The following is a 17,470-nucleotide window of genomic DNA, read 5'->3' as shown; positions in this document are numbered from 1 at the left end:
GCTAGGGTTTTAGGGCTAGAGTTTAGGGTTAGGGTTAGGGTTTTGGGTTAGGCTGATGGTTAGAGTTTAGGGTTAGGGTTCATGGTTAGTGTTAGGGTTAGTGTTAGGGTTTAGGGTTAGGGTTAGGGTTTAGGGTTAGCAGTTAGTGTTAGGGTTAGTGTTCAGGGTTAGGGTTTGGGTTTAGGGTTAGCGGTTAGTGTTAGGGTTAGTGTTCAGGGTTAGGGTTAATGTTTAGGGTTAGGTTTTAGGGTTCGAGTTAGTGTTAGGGTTAGGGCTAGGGCTAGGGCTAGGACTTGGGCTAGGGCCTAGGGCTAGGGCTAGTGATATGGTTTGTGTTTAGGGTTCGGGTTTGGGTTCACGTTAGGCGTCGGTTTAGGCTTCGGGTTCGGATTTGGGTTAGGGTTTTGGGTAAGGGTTATTGTTAGGTTCAGGGCTATTGTAAGGGTTAGGTTTAGGGTTACAGGTGGACTAGCGTTATGATTAAAGTTTAAGTTTAGGGTTTGGTTAGGTTTAGATTTAGGGTTAGGGTTTGGATGAAGTTTACGATATGGTGAGTGTTATTTTTAAGGTTAGGTCTAGAGTTTGGGTTCGTGTTCAGGTTAGTGTTAAGGTTAGGTTTAGCGTTTGGATTAGGGTTAGGGGTTATGTTTGGGGGTAGGGTTATGTTTAGATTTAGGGTTAGTGTGAAGTTTAGGTTAAGGGTGAGGGTTACAGTTAGGGTTAGGGTAAGGGTGAGGGTTAGGGTCAGAGTTATTGTAAGGGTTAGGTTTAGGGTACTACAGGTGGGCCAAGGTTAAGTTTAGGGTTTGATTTAGGGGTAGGGTTAGGGTTAAAGTTAGGGTGAGCTTTAGCTTAGGGATAGGGTGAAGTTTAAGATAGGCTGAGGGTTAGTTTTAGGGTTATGGTTAAGGTTTGAGTTTGGTTTCAGGTTAGTGTTAAGGTTATGTTTAGGGTTAGGGTTAAGTTTACGGGTTCTTTTTAGTTTTAGGGTTAGGGTTAAATTTTAGGTTAGGGTTAAGTTTAGTGTTATGGTTAGGATTAGGGTCACGGTTTGTGTTAGTCTTTGTCGTTTGGGTGAGGGTTAGGTTTAGGGTTCGGGTTGGGTAGGGTTAGGATTATGGTTATGGTAAGGTGTTAAGGGTTAGAGTTTTAGTTTAGGGTTAGGGTTTGGGTGAGGGTTCCAGTTAGTCATTGTGGTTCTGGTCATGGTTAGGTTTGGTTTAGGGTTAGGGTTAGGTTTATTATTAGGTTTCAGGTTAATGTTAGAGTTAGAGTTAGGGTGAGACTTAGGGTTAAGGTTTGGGTTAGGCTTTGGTGTTAGGGGTTAGGGTTTGGGTTAGGGGTTAGGGTTATCGTTAGGGCTTAGGGGTTCAGGTTAGTGTTAGGGTTAGGAATAGCATTAGGGTTAGGGTTGGGGTTAGGGTGAGGGTTGCGGTTAGTTTTACAGTTAAGGTGAGGGTTTAGGGTAAGTGTTATTCTTAGGGTTAGAGTTAGGGTTAGGTTCAGGGTTAGGGTTAGGTGTAGCGTAAGATTTCGGTTTAGGTTCAGGTTTAGAATTAGAGTTAGTGTTCTATTTAGGATCAAGCTTAGAGTTAGGGTTAGGGTTAGGATTAGGGTTAGGTCTAGGGTTAGGTTCAGGGCTAATGTAAGGCTTAGTTTTAGGGTTACAGGTGGAGTAGTGTTATGGTTAGAGTTTGGTTTAAGGTTAGGGTTTGGGTTAGGTTTAGGTTTAGGGTGAAGGTTAGGGTTAGTGTTGGATGAACCTTAGGACGGGGTGAGAGTTATTCTTATGATTAGGGCTGAAGTTTGATTTTGTGTTCAGGTTAGTGTTAAGGTTAGTTTTAGGGTTCGGGTTAGTGTTAGGAGTTACGTTTAGGGTTAGTGTTAGGTTTAGGTTCAGGGTTAGAGTGATGTTTAGGTTCATAGTGAGGGTCAAGGTAAGGGTTAGGATTACGGTGAGGATTATACTTAGTGTTAGAGTTTACGTTTAGGGTGTTAGGGTTAGGTTTATGGTTAGGGTAGAGTTAAGTTTAGGGTTAATGTAAGGGTTAGTATTAGATTAGTGTTACTGTTCGTGTTTGGGTTAGGGTTAGGGATAAGTTTAGGGATAGCGGCAGGTTTAGGGTTGGGGATTCGGTTAGGGGTTCGGGTGAGGTTTAGTGTTAGGTTTACAGTTAAGGTGAGGGTTTAGGGTAAGTGTTATGGTTAGGGTTAGAGTTAGAGTTAGGGTTAGGGTTAGGGTGAATTTTCAGTTAATAGTGAGGGTTAGGTAAGGGTTAGGGTTAAGGTTAGAGTTAGGATTAAGATTAGTGTTAGGGTTAGGTTTAGGGTTAGGGATAGGATAGGGGTAAGGTTAGGGTTAAGGCTAGGTTTACGGTCAAGGGTACGTCTAGGTTAGGGTTAGGATTAGGTGTAGAGTTAGAGTTAGTGCTAGGGTTTAGGGGTAGGGTTCGGGTCAGGTTTAGAGTTTTTGTTAGTGTTAGGGTTAGGGTAGAGTTAAGGTTAGGGTTAAGTTTAGGGTTAGGGTAAGGGTTATGTTTAGGTCAGGGTTAGGGTTAGGGTTAGGGATAGGGTTAGGTTTAGGGAAAGGGTTAGGGTTCGTGTGAGGGTTAGTGTTAGATTTACAGTTAAGCTGATGTTTTACAGTGTTACGGTTAGGGTCAGGGTTAGAGTTAGAGTTAGGGTTAGGGCTAGACTGAGGGGATAGTTTAGGGTTAGGTTTAATTTTAGGGTTCTGCTTATGTATAGGGTGAAAGTTAAGTTAAGATTAGCGTTAGGGTAAATATTAGAGTTAGGTGTTTGGGTTAAGGTTAGGATCAGGTTAGGGTTAAGTTTAGGGTTAGTGTTAGTGTCAGGGTTAGGTTTTGGTGTTTGGGTTAATGTTAGGGTTAGCTTTAGGGTTAGGGTTTAGTTTAAGGTTAGGGTCAGGGTGCAGTTTAAGTTAAGGGTGAGGGTTGAGCTTAGGGTTAGTGTTAGGGGTTAGGGTTAGGGTTAAGGTTAGGATTAGGATTAGGGTTAAGATTAGTTTTAGGGTTAGGGTAAGTGTTACGGTTAAGTCATGGTTAGGTTTAGGGCTAGGTAAAGGTTAGAGATAAGATTAGGTTAAGGGTAGGGTTTAGGTTTAGATGTTAGTGTGAGGGTTAGTGCTAGGTTTCCATTTAAGCTGAGTGTGTAGGGTAAGTTTTAGGGTTAGGATTAGGGTTAGAGATAGATTTAGGGTCAGGGTTAGGATTATGTTTAAGGTTAGGGTTAGGTATATGGTTAGGATTAGGGTTAGGGTCAGTGTTGGGGAGATTTAGTATTATGTTTAGTTTTAGGGCTAGGGTTAGGGTGAAGTTTATGTTAAGCGTGAGGGTTAGGGTTAGGGTTAGGGGTAAGGGTTCAGGTTAGGGTCAGGGTTAGGGTTTGCGTTAGGTTTAGGGTTAGCTTTAGTTTTGGTTAGGGTTAGGATTTGAATGAAGTTAGGGTAGGTTTAGGGTTATGGGTAGGGTGAAATTTTGGTTAGAGTTATTGTTCGGGGTTAGGGTTAGGTTTGAGTTTATCGTAGGGTTAAAGTTAGGGTTAAGGTTAGGTTAGGGTTATGGTCAGGGTTAGGATTAGGATTAAGTTTAGGGTGAGGGTTAGGGTCCGAGTTATTGTAAGGGTTAGTTTTAGGGTTCCAAGTGGGCCAAGGTTAAGGTTAGGGTTAGGTTTAGGGGTAGGGATAGGTTTAGAATTAGGTTAACATAAACTTCACCCTAACCCTAGCCCTAAAACTAAACATAATTTGAATTAGGGTGAGCTTTAGGTTAGGGATAGGGTGAAGTTTAAGTTAGGGTGAGGGTTAGGGTTAGGGTTATGGCTAAGGTTTGGGTTAGTTTTCAGGTTCGTGTTAAGGTTGTGTTTCGTGTTAGGGTTAAGTTTACGGGTTCTGTTTAGTTTTAGGGTTAGGGTTATGTTTAAGGTTAGGGTTAAGTTTAGTGTTACAATTAGGGTTAGGGTTACGTTTTGTGTTAGGCGTTGTGGTTGGGGTGAGGTTTAGGTTTAGGGTTAGGGTTGGGTAGGGTTAGGATTATGGTTACGGTAAGGTGTTAGGTGTTAGAGGTGTAGTTTAGGGTTTGGGTGAGGGTTCCGGTTAGGCATTGTGGTTCTGGTCATGGTTAGGATTGGTTTAGGGTTAGGGTTAGGTTTATGATTAGGTTTCGGGTTAGTGTTAGAGTTAGAGTTAGGGTGAGAGCTACCTTTAAGGTTAGGGTTAGGTTTTGGTGTTATGGGTTAGGTTTGGGGTTAGGGTTAGGGTTATCATTAGGGCTTAGGTGTTCAGGTTAGTGTTAGGGTTAGGGATAGCATTAGGGTAAGGGTTGTGGGATACCGTTAGGGGTTAGAGTGAGTGTTACGGTTAGTTTTACATTTAAGGCGAGGGTTTAGGATAAGTGTCCCGATTATCGTTAGACATAGAGTTAGGGGTAGGTTTACGTTTAGGGTTAGGTGTAGGGTAAGATTTAGCTTTAGTTTCAGGTTTAGGGGTAGAGTTAGTGTTCTATTTAGGGTCAAGGTTAGAGTTCGGGTTAGGGTTAGGATTAGGTCTAGGGTTAGGATTAGGTTTAGGGTTAGGTTGAGGGGTATTTTAAGGGTTAGGTTTAGGGTTACAGGTGGACTAGCATTATGGTTAGAGTTAGATTTAATGTTAGGGGTTGGGTTAGGTTTAGGTTTAGGTTTAGGACTAAGGTTAGCGTTAGGGTTTGGATGAAGTTTAGGATAGGGTGAGGGTTATTTTTAGGGTTAGGGCTAGACTTTGGGTTTGTGTTCATGTTAGTGCTAAGGTTAGGTTTAGGGTTCAGGTTAGGGTTAGTGGTTATGTTCAGATTAGGTTTAGGTTTAGGGTTAGTGTGAAGTTTAGGTTAAGGGTGAGGGTTAGGATAAGGGTTTGCATTAGGGTTTGGATTCTAGTTAGTGTTAGAGTTTAGGTTTAGGGTGTTAGGGTTAGGTTTATGGTTAGGGAAGGGTTAAGTTTAGGGTTAATGTTAGGGTTAGCGTTAGATTAGGGTTACTGTTCGTCTTCGGGTTAGGGTTAGGGATAATGTGAGGGATAGATAGCATTAGGTTTAGGTTGGGGATACGGTTAAGGGTTAGGTTTAGGTTTACATTGAAGGTGAAGGTTTAGGGTAATTGTTATGGTTAGGGTTAGAGTTAGAGTTAGGCTTATGGTTAGGGTGAAGTTTCAGTTAATAGTCAGGGTTAGGGTTAAGGTTAGAGTTATGCTTAAGGTTAGTGTCAGGGTTAGGTTGAAGGTAGGGGTAAGGTTAGGGTTTAGGCTAGGTTTACGGTAAAGGGTAGGGCTAGGTTAGGGTTAGGGTTAGGTTTAGAGTTAGAGTTAGTGCTAGGGTTTAGGCTTAGGGTTAGGGTCAGGTTTAGAGTTATTGTGAGGGTTAGGGTTAAGTTCGAGTTAAGGTTAGTGTTAAGTTTAGGGTTAGGGTAAGGGTTAGGATTAGGTCAAGGTTAAGGTTAGCATTAGGGATAGGGGTAGGATTAGGGAAAGGGTTAGCGATTCATGTGATGGTTAGTGTTAGGTTTACAGTTTAGCTGATGTTTTAGAGTGTTATGGTTAGGGGTATGGTTAGAGTTAGGGTTAGGGTTAGGTTTAGGGTTAGGGCTAGACTGAGGGGATAGTTTAGGGTTAGGTTTAGTTTCAGGTTAGGCTTAGGCTTACGTTTAGGGTGAAGCATACGTTAAGGATGAGGGTTAGGACTAGTGTTAGCGTTACGTGTTTGCGTTAAGGTTAGGGTTAGATTTAGGGTTAGTATTAGGGTCAGGTTTACGTGTTTGGGTTAATGCTAGGGTCAGGTTTAGGCTTAGGTTTAGGGTTAGGGTTAGGGTTCAGTTTAGGGTTAGTGTTAGGGTGCATTTAAAGTTAAGGGCGAGTGTTGAGCTCAGGTTAGCGTTAGGTGTTAGGGTTAGGGTTAAGGTTAGGATTAGGTTTAGGGTTAAGTTTAGGTTTATGCTTAGGTTTAGAGTACATGTTAGGGTTAAGTCATTGTTAGGTTTAGGGCTAGGTTAAGGTTAGAGATAGGGTTAGGTTAAGGGTTGGGGTTAGGTTTAGATGTTAGGGTGAGGGTTAGTTCTAGGTTTCCATTTAAGCTGAGTGTGTAGGGTAAGTTTTAGGGTTAGGATTAGGGTTAGGGTTAGAGTTAGGTTCAGGTTTGGGTTAGGTTTATGGTTAGGATTAGGGTTAGGGTCAGGGTTAGGCGGAGATTTAGTGTTATATTTAGTTTTAGGGTTAGAGTTAGGGTGAAGTTTATGTTAAGCGTGAGGGTTAGGGTTAGGGGTTAGGGTTCAGGTTATGGTCCGGGTTAGGGTTAGGTTTACATTTAGGGTTAGGTTTAAGTTTAGTTTTATTTTTGGTTAAGGTTAGGGTTTGGATGAAGTTAGGGGAGGTTTAGGGTCATGGTTAGGGTGAATTTTGGTTAAGAGTGAGGGTTCAGTTTAGGGTTAGGTTTACGGTTTGTGTTAGGCATTGTGGTTGGTGTGAGGATTAGGTTTAGGATTAGGGTTGGGTAGGGTTAGGATTATGGTTATGGTAAGGTGTTAGGGATTAGAGGAGTAGTTTTGGGTTAGGGCTTGGGTGAGGGTTCCGGTTAGGCATTGTGGTTCTGGTCATGGTTAGGTTTGGTTTAGGGTTAGGGTTAGTTTTATGATTAGGTTTCGGGTTAGTGTTAGAGTTAGGGTTAGGCTTTGGTGCTAGGGGTTAGGTTTTGGGTTAGGGTTAGGGTTATCGTTAGGGCTTAGGTTTTCAGGTGAGTGTTAGGGTTAGGGTTAGGGATAGCATTAGGGTTAGCTTTTGGGGGTACGGTTAGGGGTTAGGTGAGGGTTACAGTTAGTATTGCAGTTAAGGTTAGGTTTTAGGACAAGTGTTAGGATTAGGGTTAGAGTTAGAGTTAGGGTTAGGTTTAGGGTTAGGTGCAGGGTAAGTTTTAGGTTTAAGTCCTGGTTTAGGGTTAGAGTTAGTGTTCTCTTTAGGGTCAAGTTTAGAGTTCGGGTTAGGTTTAGGATTAGGTCTATTGTTGGGCTTAGGATTAGGGTTAGGTTCAGAGCTATTGTAAGGCTTAGGTTTAGGGTTACAGATGGACTAGCTTTACGGTTAGAGTTAGGTTTAAGGTTAGGGTTTGGGCTAGGTTTACGTTTACGGTTATGGTTAGGGTTAGGATTTGGTTGAAGTTTAGCATAGGCTGAGGGTTACTTTTAGGGTTCGGGCTAGAGTTTGGGTTTGTGTTCAGGTTAGTGTTATGGTTAGATTTAGGGTCCAGTTTAGGGTTAGGGGTTATGTTTAGTGTTAGGGTTAGTTTTAGGTTTAGGGTTAGTGTGAAGTTTAGGTTAAGGGTGAGAGTTAGGGTTAGGGTTAGGATTAGGGTTAGTGTTAGACGTTAGGTTTAGGGTGCTAGTTTTAGGTTTATGGTTAGGGTAGGTTTAAGTTTAGGGTTAATGTTAGGGTTAGTGTTAGATTAGGGTTACTGTTCGTGTTAGGGTTACAGTTAGGGTTAGGGATAGCATTAGGTTTAGGGTTAGGAATATAGTTAGGGGTTAGGGTGAGGGTTGGGGATATGGTGAGGGTTAGGTTTAGGTTTACAGTTAAGGTGAGGGTTTAGGGTAATTGTTATGGTTAGGGTTAGAGTTAGGGTCATGGTGAAGTTTCAGTTAATAGTGGGGTTCAGGGTTAATGTTAGATTTAGGGTTAAGGTTAGTGTTAGGGTTAGGTTTAGGTTAGGGTTAAGGTAGCGGTCAGGTTAGGGTTAAGACTAGGTTTACGGTAAAGTGTAAGGCTAGGTTAGGGTTAGGTTTAGAGTTAGTGCTAGGGTTTAGGGTTAGGGTTAAGGTCAGGTTTAGAGTTATTGTTAGGTTTACGGTTAAGGTTAGGGTAGAGTTAAGGTTAAGGTTAAGTTTAAGGTTAGGGTAAGAGTTAGGTTTATGTCAGGTTTAGGGTTAGGATGAGGGATAGGTTTAGGGTTAGGGAAAGCGTTAGGGTTTCGTGTGAGGATTAGTGTTATGTTTACATTAAGCTGATGTTTTTGGGTGTTACAGTAATGTTTAGGGTTAGAGTTAAGTTAGGTTTAGAGTTAGGGCTAGAGTATGGTGATAGTGCTTTAGGTTTAGGTTTAGGGTGGAATTTAGGTTAAGGATGAGGGTTAGGGTTGGGGTAGGTGTTTGGATTAATGTTAGGGTCAGGTTTAGGGTTTTGGTTTAGAGTTCAGGTTAGATTCAGGGTTAGGGTTAGATTTAGGTTTAGGGTTAGGGTTAGGTTTAGTGTTAGTTTAGCTTAGGGTTAGGGTTTGAATGAAGTTAGGGTAGGTTTAGGGTTATGGTTAGGTTGAAATTTTGGTTAAGTGTGAGGGTTTGGTTTCGGGTTAGGGTTAGAGTTAGGGTTAGTGGTTAAGGTTAGGTTTAGGGTTAAGGTTAGGTTTAGGCTAAGCATTAGGGTTAGAGTTAGGGTTAGTGGTTAGTGTTTCAGTTAGGTTTAGGATAGGGTTATAATTAGGGTTAAGTTTAGGGTTACGGTAAGAGTTAGATTTACGTTTACAGTTAAGGTGAGGGTTTTGCGTAACTGTTACGGTTAGGGTTAGGGCTAGGTTTAGGGTTAGAGTTGGGTTAGGGGTTAGGTTTAGGTTAAGTTTATGGTAGGCTTAAAGTTAGGGTTAAGGTTAGGTTAGGGTTAGGGTCAGGGTTAGGATTAGAATTAGGTTTCGGGCAAGGGTTAGTGTCAGAGTTATTATAAGGGTTAGGTTTAGGGTTACAGATGGGCCAAGGTTAAGGTTAGGGTTAGGTTTAGGGGTTGGATTAGGGTTAAAGTTAGGGTTAGCTTTAGGTTAGGGATAGGGTGAAGTAAAGTAGGGTGAGGGTTAGGGATATGGCTAAGGTTTGGGTTCGTTTTCAGGTTAGTGTTAAGTTTATGTTTAGGGTTAGCATTAAGTTTATGGGTTCTGTTTAGTTTTAGGGTTAGGGTTAGATTTTAGATTAGGGTTAAGTTAAGTGTAACAGTTAGGGTTACGATTTGTGTTAGGCATTGTGGTTGGGGTGAGTGTTAGGTTTATGGTTAGGGTTGGGTAGAGTTAGGATTATGGTTATGGTAAGGTGTTAGGGTTTAGAGGTGTAGTTTAGGGTTAGGGTTTGGGTGAGGGTTTCGGTTAGGCATTGTGGTTCTGGTCATGGTTAAGTTTGGTTCAGAGTTAGGGTTAGGTTTATGATTAGGTTTCGGGTTAGTGTTAGAGTTAGGGTGAGGGATAGTGTTAAGGTTTAGGTTAGGTTTTGGTGTTATGGGTTAGGGTTTGCGTTAGGGTTTGCGTTAGAAAGAAAAGAGAATAGCAAGAGGCCTTTTCTCCCCGGCTGCTTTCCCAAGCCCTTCCAGCTAAAACTATGTCGTTGCTCCTCTGGAAGAATCCCTGCACTGCGACGCAGGTTTTCAGAAGAAGCCCTGCGTTTGCAAGAGCAAATGAGGAATTCGTTGCAGGAAAGAGGAAGGAAAGTATTTCTCTCCTTCTGCCTGCTTTGCTCAGAGGACTGGATGAAGTCAGGGAGTTCTCCCTTTCACTGAGAAACGTGCGGGCTGCTGTTGCCTGTGCGCTCTCTTCTTTGCAAAAGAGTCTGCAGTTCCACGCTTTGAACCGTGGAAAGGCGCCGGGCTCTGCTAAGATTTCCCCCGGCGCTTCGTTTGCCCTGGGCCAAAGCGAGCCTTCACATTAGCTGAACGCTAACACTGCATACTCGTTCCACTTCCAGAACAGGGCTACCGCGAGGCAGTTTTCCGGGGGATAACGGCCCTTCGCGAAGGGCAGATCTGCCGAGCTCATTGCGGGAAAGCGAAAGCAAAGGACGCTTTTCACCCTCTAACCGCTTTTGTCAGAGGAACGGGGGAAGTCACAGTGTTCTTTCTCTCACTGAGATACACACAATCTGACGTTGCCTCTGAGCTCCGTTGCTGGCAAAGAGCTGAAACTGACATACATTCCCGGGGAGAAACACAGGGCTTTGCTAGGATTTCTCTAGGCAGTGTGTTTTCCCTGGGCCTCACTGTAGCAACACTATCTCGCCAGGGCATCACTGCGTGGGATTTCCTCTGCCAGGAGAGAGCTGCTGCTTGGTAGTTTGTGCTGGGAAACCTTGCTTTGGCAAGTGCCAATTGACCGCATTCGGGCAGAAAGAAAAGAGAACAGCAAGCGGCCTTTTCTCGCCGGCTGCTCTGCCAAGCCCTTCCAGCTAAAACTATGTCGTTGCTCCTCTGGAAGGATCCCTGCACCGTGACGTAGTTTTTCAGAAGAAGCCTTGCGTTTGCAAGAGCAAATGAGGAATTCGATGCAGGAAAGAGGAAGGAAAGAAAGTTTCTCTCCTTCTGCCTGCTTTGCTCAGAGGACTGGATGAAGTCAGGGAGTTCTCCCTTTCACTGAGAAACGTGCAGGCTGCTGTTGCCTGCGCACTCTCTTCTTTGCAAATGAGTCTGCAGTTCCACCCTTTGAACCGTGGAAAGGCGCCGGGCTCTGCTAAGATTTCCCCCGGCGCTTCGTTTGCCCTGGGCCAAAGCGAGCCTTCACAATAGCTGAACGCTAACACTGCATACTCGTTCCACTTCCAGAACAGGGCTACCGCGAGGCAGTTCTGCGGGGGAAAACGGCCCTTCGCGAAGGGCAGATCTGTGGAGCTCATTGCGGGAAAGCGAAAGCAAAGGACGCTTTTCTCCCTCTAACTGCTTTCGTCAGAGGAACGGGGGAAGTCACAGTGTTCTTTCTCTCACTGAGATACACACAATCTGACGTTGCCTCTTTGCTCCGTTGCTGGCGAAGAAATGAAATGGACATACATTCCTGTGGGGAAACACAGGGCTTTGCTAGGGTTTCTCTAGGCAGTGTGTTTTAAACCCCTAACAACAAACAACACTAACCCTCTAACAACAACCAACACTAACCTCCTGAAAAAAAACAACGCTATCCCCCTAACAACAACAAACACTAACCCCCTAACAACAAACAACACGAATACCCTAACAACAAACACCACTAAACCCCAAGAAACAACTCTAAACCCCTAAAAAGAAAGAATCCTGAACACCTAACAACAAACAACACTAACACCCTAACCACAACCAACCCTAACACCATAACAACAAACAACACTAACACCCTAAGAAAAAACAACACTAACCGGCAACAAAAAACAACAGTAACCCCCTTAGAACAAGAACCCTAACCCCCTAACAACAAACAACCCTAAACCACTAATAACAAACAAAACTAACCCCCGAACAACAAACAACACTAACCCCCTAACAACAAACAACACTAAGCCCTTAACAACAAACAACCCTAACCCCGTACAAGAAACATCCCTCACCCCCTAACAACAAACAACATAACCAAACAGAAAACAACACTAACCCACTAACAACAAACACTAACCCCATAACAACAAACTACCCTAACCCCGTAACAACAAACAACCCTAACCCCCTAACAGCAAACAACCCTAACCCCCTAACAACCAATAACCCTAAATCCCTAACAACAAACAACACTAACCACTAACAACAAAAAACCCTAACACACTAACAACAAACAACCCTAACACGCTAAAAACCAACAACACTAACCCCCTAACCACAAACAGCACTAACCCAATCAAAACAAAAAACACTAACCCCCTAACAACAACCAACACTTTCCCCGTAACAACAAACAACACTAACCCCCTAGCAAGAACCAACACTAACCCCATAACAAGAAAGAACCCTAATCCCCTAACAACAAACCACCCTAAGCCCCTAACAACAAACAAGACTAAACCCCTAACAACAAACAACACTAACCCCCTAACATCAAACTAACCTAACCCCCTAACAACAAACAACGCTAAGCCACTAAAAACAAACAACACTAACCCCCTAACAGGAAACTACCCTAACCTCGTAACCAAAAATACCCTAACCCCGTAACAACAAACACCCCTAAGCCCCTAACAACAAACAACACTAACACACTAACAACCAACAACCCTAAACCTCTAAAACCAAACAAAACTAACCCCCTAACAACTACCAACACTAACACTGTAGCAACAAACACTAACCCCCTAACAACAAACAACCCTAACTCCCTAACAACCAACTACACTAACCACCTAACCACAAACAGCAATAACCCAGTAACAACAAAGAACACTAACCCCCTAATAGCAACCAACACTTACCCCCTAAAAACAAACAACACTAACCCCCTAACAAGAAACAACCCTAATCCCCTAACAACAAACAACCCTAAGCCCCTAAGAACAAAAAACTCTAAACACCGAACAACAATCAACACTAAACCCCTAACCACAAACAACACTAACCCCCTAACAACCAACAACACTAACCCCCTAACCACAAACTACACTAACACCCTAACAACAAACAACACTAAACCCCAACAAGAAACAAACCTAAACCCCTAACAACCAACAACACTAACCCCCTAACCCCAAACAGCACTAACCCACTAAGAACAGAAAACACTAACCTACTAACAACAACCAACACTAACGCCCTAAGAACAAACAACACTAACCCCCTAACAACAAACAACCCTAACCCCCTAACAACAAACAACCGTAACCAAACAACAAAGAACCCTAACCCACTAACAACAAACAACACTAACTCTATAACAAGAAACTACACTAACCCCGTAACAACAAAAAATCCTATCCCCGTCATAACAAAGAACACTAACCCCGTAACAACAAACAACCCTAACCCCCTAACAGCAAACAACCCTAACCCCCTAACAACCAATAACCCTAACCGCCTAACAACAACCAACACTTTCCCCCTAAAAACAAACAACACTAACTCCCTAACAACAAACAACCCTAACCCCCTAAACAACCAGCAACACTAACCCCCTAACCACCTACACCACTAAGCCAGTAAAAACAAAAAAACTAACCCCCTAGCAACAACCAACACTTATCCCCTAAAAACAAACAACACTAACCCCCAACAAGAAAGAACCCAAATCCTCTAACAGCAAAGAACTCTAACCCCCTAACAGCAAAAAACTCTGAACCCCTAACAACAAACAACACTAACCCACTAACAAAAAACAACCCTAACCCCCTAACAACAAAGAACCCTAACCCCCTAACAACCAGCAACACTAACCCCCTAACCACAAACACTAACACCCTAAGAACAAAAACCACAAAACCCCAACAAGAAACAACCCTAAACAGCTAACAATAAACAACACTAACCTCCTAACAACAACCATCACTAACACCCTAACAACAACCATCCCTAAACCCCCAACAGCAAACACCACTATCCCCCAACAAGAAACAACCCTAAACCCCTAAAAAGAAACAACATTAACCCCGTAACAACAAACAACACTAACGCTCTAACCACAAAAAACACTAACCCCCTAAGAACAAACAACACCAACCTCCTAACAACAAACAACACTAACACCCTAACAACAACAAACCCAAAACCCCTAATAACAAACGCTGACCCCCTAACAAGAAACATTAACCCCCAACAAAAAAAAGCACTAACCCCCTAACAACAACAACACTAATCTCCTAACAACAAACAACCCTAACCCACTAACAACAAACAACCTTAACCCCCAAACAATAAACAACCCTAACCCCCTAAAAACCAACAACACTAACCCCCGAACAAGAAACAACACTTACCCCCTAACAACAAACAATCCTAACACCCTAAAAACAAACAATGCAAACCCCCTAAAACCAAACAACCCTGAAACCCTAAAAACAAACAACACTGAACCCCTAAAAACAAACAACACTAAGCCACTAACAACACACAGCACTAACACACTAATAACAAAAAACACTAACGCCCTAATGACAAGCAACACTAACACCTAACAACAAACAACACTAAACACCTAACAACCATCGACCCTAATCTCCTAACAAGAAACAACCCTAACGCCCTGACAACAAACAACACTCACCCCCTAACAACAAACAACACTGAACCCCTAACAAAAAACCAAATTAACCCCTAATAACAAACAACCCTAACCCCTAACAACAAACAACCCTAACCCCCTAACAACAAGCAACACTCAACCCCTAACAACAAACAACACTAACCCCCAAAAACAAACAACAATAACCCCCTAAAAACACACAATCCTAACCCCCTAACAACAAAAAACACTAATACCCTAAAAACAAACAACTCTAAACAGCTAAAAACAAACAACACTGAACCCCTGACAACAAACAACACTAACCCCCTAACAACAAACAACCCTAACCCACTAAAAACAAACAAAATTGATCCCCTAACAAACAACACTAACCTCCAACAACAAACAACACTAACTACCTAACATAAAACAACCCTAAGCCCCGAAAAACAAAAAACTCTAAGACACTAACAAACAATCCTAACAGCCTAACAAAAAGCAACACTAACCCCCAAAGAACAACAAACCTAAACCCCTAACAACAAACAACACTAACACCCTAACAACAAACAGCCCTAACCCCGTAACAACAAACAAACCTAAACACCTAAAAACAAACAACCCTAACAAAATAACAACAAACTACCCTAACCAACAAAAAACAAACAACCCTAACCCCCAACCACAAACACCACTAACACCCTAAACAGAAACAACACTAACACCCTAACCACAAACAACACTAACCCCCTAACAACAACAACACTAACACCCTAACAACAAACAACACTAACACCCTAACAACAAAAACTACTAAACCCCAACAAGAAACAACCCTAAACCCCTAACAACAAACACTAACCCACTAACAACAAACAACACTAAACCCCTAACAAGAAACTAACCTAACCCCGTAACAACAAACAACCCTAACCTCCTAACAAACAACCTTAAACCCCTAACAACAAACAACCCTAAACCCCTAACAACAAACAACACTAACACCCTAACAACAAAAAACACTAAACCCCAACAAGACACAACACTAAACCCCTAACAACAAACACTAACCCCCTAAAAACAAACAACACTAAACGCCTCACAAGAAACTAACCTAACCCTGTAACAACAAGCAACCCTAACCTCCTAACAACAAACAACCTTAACCCCCTAACAAGAAAAAACCCTAAACCCCTAACAACAAAAAATCCTAACCCCCTAACAACCAACAATGCTCACCCCCTAAGAACAAACAACACTAACACCCTTACCACAAACAACACTAACCCCGTAAGAACAAACAACACCAACCCCCTAACCACAAACAACACTAACACCCTAACGACAAAAACTACTAAACCCCAACAAGAAACAACCCTAAACCCCTAACAACAAACACTAACCCCCTAACAACAAACAACACTAAACACCTAACAAGAAACTAACCTAACCCTGTAACAACAAACAACCCTAAACTGCTAACAACAAACAACCTTAAACCCCTAACAACAAACAACCCTAAACCTCTAACAACAAACAACACTAACACCCTAACAACAAAAAACACTAAACCCCAATAAGAAACAACACTAAACCCCTAACAACAAACACTAACCCCCTAACAACAAACAACACTAAACCCCTAACAAGAAACTAACCTAACCCTGTAAAAACAAACCATCCTAACCTCCTAACAACAAACAAACTTAACTCCCTAACAACAAACAACACTAACACCCTAACAACAGAAACCACTAAACCCCAACAAGAAACAACACTAAACCCCTAACAACAAACACTAACCCCTTAACAACAAACAACACTAAACCCCTAACAAGAAACTAACCTAACCCTGTAACAACAAACAACCCTAAACTGCTAACAACAAACAAACTTAAACCCCTAACAACAAACAACCCTAAACCTCTAACAACAAACAACACTAACACCCTAACAACAAAAAACACTAAACCCCAACAAGAAACAACACTAAACCCCTAACAACAAACACTAACCCCCTAACAACAAAAAACACTAAACCCCTAACAAGAAACTAACCTAACCCTGTAAAAACAAACCATCCTAACCTCCTAACAACAAACAAACTTAACTCCCTAACAACAAACAACACTAACACCCTAACAACAAAAACCACTAAACCCTAATATTAACCCTAAACTTAACCCTACCCGAACCATAAACCTAACCCTAACACCCTAAACCTAACGTCTAACACCATCTCTAATCCTAACCCTTATCATAACCATCACCCTTAACCGAAACTTCACACTAACACTAAACCTAACCTAATGCTAACCCTAAACATAACCCCTAACCCTAACCCGAACCCTAAACCTAACCTTAACACTAACCTGAACACAAACCCAAACTCTAGCCCTAACTCTAAAAATAACCTATCCCAAACTTCATCCAAACCCTAAACCTAAACCTAACCTAAACCCTAACCTTAAACCAAACTCTATCAATAACGCTAGTCCATTTGTAAGCCTAGACCGAACACTTATAATAACCCTGAACCTAACACTAAACTTAATCCTAATCCTAAACCTAGACCTAATCCGAATCCTAACCCTAGACCTAATCCTAACCCTAACCTTGACCCTAAATAGAACCCTAACTCTAACCCTCGACTTGGACCTAAATCTAAATCTTACCCGACACCTAACCCTAAACTTAAACCTAACCCTAACCCTAAGCCTGACTCCAAACTGAACCCTAACCCCTAACCTAATCTTCTCCCTTAACATAAACTTCACCCTAACCCTAACCCTAAAACTAAACATAACACTAAATCTCACCCTAACCCTTACCCTAACCCTAATCCTAACCAAAACACTAACACTAATCCTAAACTTAACTCTAACCCTGACCCTAACTCTAACTCTCTCCTAATCCTAACCCTAGAACTTACCCTACACACTCAGCTTAAATGGAAACCTAGCAGTAACCTTCACCGGAACATCTAAACCTAACCCCAACCTTTAACCTAACCCTATTTTTTTATCTCTAACCTTAACATAGCCCTAAACTTAACCATGACTTAAACCTAACACTAACCCTAACACTAACTCTAAACCTAACCTTAACCCTAAACTTAATCCTAACCTTATCCCTAACCCTAACCCCTAACGCTCACCCTTAACTTAAACTTCACCCTAACCCTAACCCTAAAGCGAACACTAAAGCGAACCGTAAACCGAACCCAAAACCTGACCCTACCATTAACACAAACAGCTAACCTTAACACTAAGCCTAACCCTAAACTTAACCCTAACCTTAACACAAACACCAAACCCTAACGCTAACCCTCATCCTTAACCTAAACTTCACCCTAAACATAAGCCTAACCCTAACCCTAAAACTAAACCTAACCCTAAACTATTCCCTAACTCTAGCCTAACCCTAAACCTAACCCTAACTCCAGCCATAACCCTAACTGTAACACCGTAAAACATCAGCTTCACTGTAAACCTAACACTAAACCTCACACAAACCCCTAACCC

Source organism: Loxodonta africana, unplaced genomic scaffold (assembly GCF_030014295.1).
Source record: "Loxodonta africana isolate mLoxAfr1 unplaced genomic scaffold, mLoxAfr1.hap2 scaffold_99, whole genome shotgun sequence".
NCBI classification, from domain to species: domain Eukaryota; kingdom Metazoa; phylum Chordata; class Mammalia; order Proboscidea; family Elephantidae; genus Loxodonta; species Loxodonta africana.
This window is presented reverse-complemented; position numbering follows the sequence as displayed.